Genomic DNA, 5,333 nt, shown 5'->3' with positions numbered 1-5,333 from the left:
CACATGAATAGTAAAAACTTGACTAATGTACGTGAATAGTAAAAACTTGACTAATGTACACGAATAGGCCAATGAATAATGAATTAATCAAATCCTATACAGACAACCCCAAGGTAGAGATTTCACACAATGACGGTCTAAATTGACAAGATGTCTCTAGGTTAGATTTGACCGAAAGAATAGCTAGATTAATGTGCTTTCATCAGATGCAAGCCTAGGAACAACCTTTAAACTTACCTGTTCCGTTCTTTCCAGTTTATCGATATTTCCGGGACTACAGCGGATATTCACACGTGGTACTCTATGCTAGGCGCCGCGGCGAGAGCCCGTGTGCGAGAGCTGGGCTTTGAGCCCTTTATTTTGGTGCTGCCCCGCGCCAACGGGGTGTGCGACCGCTTTGGCCTACGAGCCTTATGCGAGAGATGGGTAGACTCGACCCACACCTTCCACCTTTCCTTCGGGGAGATGACCATCTCGCCCAGAGATTTTTCTTTATTGACTGGGCTGCGGGGGAGTAGCACTCCGGTTCCCCTTTCCTTTGATGCGATGCGCCCGTGGGTTGACCGTGCTAGATTGGCTGCTTTGATTGGGCCGGGAGTTTATCCAGGCGCCAAATCCACCCCGGCGAAGTTCATCACTACATCGGGGCTCTTGAGTCGTAAGGACTTTTGCGGGACCGACGACACCGATTTGGCCGTCCGCAGCTTCCTGATATATGCTTTGAGCGAGACGATCTTCCGCACCAAAAGCGGAACGATTCATGCAGGTCTCATTCAGGCTTTCAGCGATATGGATGCGGTGGCGTCCTATGACTGGGTGGGAGCGGGTCTAGCTTTCCTGTACAAGTTTTTGGATTTGACTTGCCGGAAGCGCAAGGATTTCGGCGGCTACACCTTTGCTCTTCTGGTACGTGGTGCATCCTTGTCTTGCCCTTTTTATCTTCTTCGCGCTTTCTGTTCGTAACCTTTGTTTTCACGAGCAGGTTTGGGCCTACGAGAGGCGGATTCTTCCTAGCGAGCATCGGCGCAGGCCACGGGTGCCGAAGCCCCCACTCATGGCTCGATGGAGAGAGTTCAATTTAGGTACCGAGGAGAGGCCGACGGTGGCGCAGCTCCTGGATTGGATTGATTCGCGGACTTTGGGACAGGTAAATATCTTCTAGTCATGCTAGATTCTTGTTTGATCAGACCTGACTTTTCTTTGTGTTTTTAGATTAAATTCAGGTGGGACGACCTTGACTTCGGTCCCGATTACGCGTATGTTACCCTGATCCAGGAGCAGCAGAGTGTGCTTACCGGCCCTTACATGTGGGCCTGGTATTTGGGTGACCGGGGCATCACTGGGGTTAGGGCCTCGCACTGGTCACCAGGCGAGATCCCTGTCTCTATGTTTGCGGTGCGGACCATGCCCTTGTCGGTCATTCGTCAGGATTTGACCCGCCGCTTTGTTGGTAGAGATGTGTGGGTTCATGCTGGGAGCCGTGCTCCTTACCTATCGACCTTGTTGAGTGCGAGGGACGCCCCAGCGACGGCGATGGAGGTGGACCCTGTGGCAGACGTGTTTTCGTGGGAGGCTGTCGCTGTAGTCTTTGGTCGGGAGGAGGTCCCGGTGAGTGGTTCGGCCTATTTACCTTTTATTTAAGAGATAGTTAGTGGTATTTATTGTGTCTCTATTTACAGGAGGGTTCCTGGAGGAGTGCTCATCTGTCAGACTTCTTCGACGACGCCTGAGCTCAGACGTCTGCGAGTGAGCCGCCCTATTACGTGGGCGAGTCCTCCAGCGCCGCCCGATCGGAGAGGTCCCCTTTGGGCGTACCCGTCCCGGATTTTGGGAGGGATTTCGCGACTATTTGTTATGACGAGTCCGGGGTGGCCTATGCCGGTGTCGAGATGGCTCCTCCGGTCTTTACATCGAGGGTACCGTTTGACCCCTCAGACGCTTCCCAGACCTCGAGAGAGACTTGCACCGATTATGTGGGGCTATCCGGTTACCTCCGAGATCGACTCAGCTTGCGCTGCGCTGATCATCTGGTATGTATTATTACTTTATTTTAGTGTAGTGGGATGTATGCATATATGTATGTATGATTTTTATTCTTGCCAGTATTTCTTTTTTTTTTCATATTCGTTTTTTTTTCAGAGTGATATTCACACACATGAGCGGAGATGGAGCGAGTCGGTGCAGGAGTCCGATGCTAGGGTTGGCCAAGTTTATCGGGAGAGGAACGACCATTGGTCCGAGGTGATGCGGAGAGAGACTGCGGGACGCCTTGCTATTAAGGAGAGGGTGCGGGAGGAGACTACCGGACGCCTTGCTGCTGAGGAGAGGGCGCGCATTGCCGAGGAGAGACTTCGAGCCGCCGAGGAGGCCCTATCTGCGGAGCGGGCGTCACATCTGAGGGATTTTGAGGCCTACTAGGATATCCCTCCTTATTAGGCTCATCATGTATAGCTTTGTAGTTTTTATTAGGATTACCCCGATGTATAGCTGATGTATAGGGAGTGGGGTGGATAGTATGTAGGCTTTTTATTGTGAAAAGTAAAGTAGGAAATGTATAACTCATGATTCGTATTACCATGCATTCAGTAGATTATGATGATTCCAATCATTCTCTTCAAATATATTCATGTCTTTATTTATTTACAAACAACAGAAATACTTAGCCTCTTATACATTATTTTTGTAATTGCTCAAGATATAACTACCGTTACCAGGACCTGCCTTTTTTCGGTTTTCAGATCCCGGTGATTTTTCATCTCTCCTTTTACTATCCCGGAATTTTCAAATGAGTTCCCTTTCGGGTTTTCACCCATTGGGATGTCCCTTATTGTTGCATAGGCCACCCTTTGCGGGTTTTCGACCTATCGGGAATTTTCTTTCGTTTTTTTTTTTTACGAAAAGTATTTTTTAAGCCTATCCAGATTGGTAGGTTCGGAGAACTCCATGCCGTCCATAGTAGTTAACTTCACCGCTCCTTTGCTTAGTATCCTCTTCACGAAGAACGACCCTTCCCAGTTTGGCCTAAACTTGCCCCTCGGGTCGGTGTGCGTCACGCGAATCTGTTTTAGCACCATATCCCCTTCTTTGATAGGGCTGGCCTTGACCTTTTTGTTGAAGGCTCGGGCCATCCTTCGCTGATATAACTGCACATGGTAAAGGGCCTCCATCCTTTTCTCGTCCACCAATGCTAACTGTTCATACCGCTTCTTTACCCATTCCGTCTCGGGAATCTCTGCTTCTACTGCGATTCTCAACGATCGTTTTTCAATCTCAATTGGCAGGACTGCTTCTGCCCCATACACTAAGGAGAACGGCGTTGCCCCAGTTGATGTTCTAACCGTCGTGCGATAAGCCCATAAAGCGAGCGGAAGCTGCTCGTGCCAATTCCGGTGCGATTCTGCTGTCTTTACGAGAATCCTTTTAAGGTTCTTATTAGCGGCTTCTACTGCGCCATTAGCCTGTGGACGATACGAAGAAGACCTGTGATGTTCAATACCATATTCTCGGAAGAGACTTCTCACTTCTCCTTGAAACTGGACCCCATTATCTGTGATTATATGATGAGGCACTCCGAACCTGGTGATCAAGTGCTTTTCAATGAACTTCCTCATCTGTTTAGACCCCAACTTGCTAAATGATTCTGCCTCTACCCACTTGGTGAAATAATCAATAGCGACTGCAATGAATTTGTGCCCGTTCGAAGCATTAGGCCTCACCTCTCCGATGATATCAATGCCCCAAGCCGCAAACGGCCAAATGGGTGCCAATACGTGCAGTTCCATAGCTGGTAAATGATTATAATCTCCGTGGATTTGACAATCATGGCATTTCTTCGTATATTCGTTACAATCTCTTTCCATGGTGAGCCAATAGAAGCCTTGCCTTATGATTTTCTTTGCCAATACCGCCCCTCCCATATGGGCTCCACAAATTCCTGAGTGTACTGACTCCATTGCCTCACGGGCTTCTCCCGCATCCAAGCACCTCAGTTGTAAACCATCGGTGTGCCTTTTGTAAAGCAAGTCGTTGTGGATGACGAACTGCTATGCTAACCTTCTAATCACGGCCTGATCCCTAGGTTCCGATTCTGCCGGGTATGTTCCACTCTTCATGAAGTTTACGATATCGAAATACCACGGCTTTCATCTGCCCCTAATAGCATTACGTCTTCGTAGCACGGTTTGTGAGACCTCTTCAATACCAAAGGCTTCGAGGCAAGGTTCTGAGGGTTATCCCAAACTGACACCAAAGTGGCCAAAGCATCCGCTGCCTGGTTCTGTGCTCGAGGAATGTGATAAAAACGACATTCGCTGAATCTTAGTGCCAACCCTTCTAGCTGGTCTAGGTATGGACGTAATCTTTCTTCCCTCACTTCCTAGTTTCCTTGTGCCTGCTCGATGATCAGCTTTGAGTCGCCCCAGATTTCCACATACGATGCTCCCAATGTCGTTAGCGACTCTAAGCCATAGATGCACGCTTCATATTCGGCCATATTATTGGTGAGTGGGAAGGATAGCTTCTTTGCCATTGGGATCCTTTCTCCTTCTGGTGAGATAAGCAGCACCCCTACTCCGGCCCCATTCGAATTAACTGCTCCATCGAAGAACATTTTCCATGGTATGACTTCTATTGCGTTCAAGTGCTCATCGGGGAAATCATAGTTTATCTCTTCCCCTTCTGCGTTCAGAGGTTGGTTGGCCAGAAATTCTGCTACGGCCCTCCCCTTGATAACCTTCTTCGTTACATATTCAATATCAAACTCGGACAAAAGCAATAACCATCGGGCTAGCTTCCCTGTTAGAGACGGAGTTCGGTACAAATACTTCACGGGATCCATCCGGGAAATAATGATCACTTTATACGATTGAAAATAGTGCCGTAGTTTCTTTGTTAGCCATACTACTGCCACGCACGTTTTTTCGATCATGTTATACTTAAGCTCGTATTCCAGGAACTTCTTACTTAGATAATACACCGCGTGCTCCACACCGGTGTCTCCTTCTTGAGCCAACATTTCTCCAATAGATCGCTCCTCGATCGCCACATAAAGGAGAAGCGGTCTTCACAGTTTAGGCGGTCTCAGAACTGGCGGATTAGACAAATAGTTCCGAACACTCTCTAATGCTTGATGGCACTTATCATTCCAAACCGTGGGTTGATCTTTCCGTAGCAGCTTAAAGATCGGCTCGCAGATCGCAGTGAGTCGTGCTATGAACCGACTGCTATACTGAACCTGTCCCAGAAATCCTCTCACTTCTTTCTCATTCTTTGGTGCCGGCATTTCCCGTATGGCCTTCACTTTGTCGGGATCTACCTCGATTCCCTTGTTACTA

This window comes from Euphorbia lathyris, chromosome 9 (genome assembly GCF_963576675.1).
Source record: "Euphorbia lathyris chromosome 9, ddEupLath1.1, whole genome shotgun sequence".
Lineage (NCBI taxonomy): Eukaryota > Viridiplantae > Streptophyta > Magnoliopsida > Malpighiales > Euphorbiaceae > Euphorbia > Euphorbia lathyris.
This window is presented reverse-complemented; position numbering follows the sequence as displayed.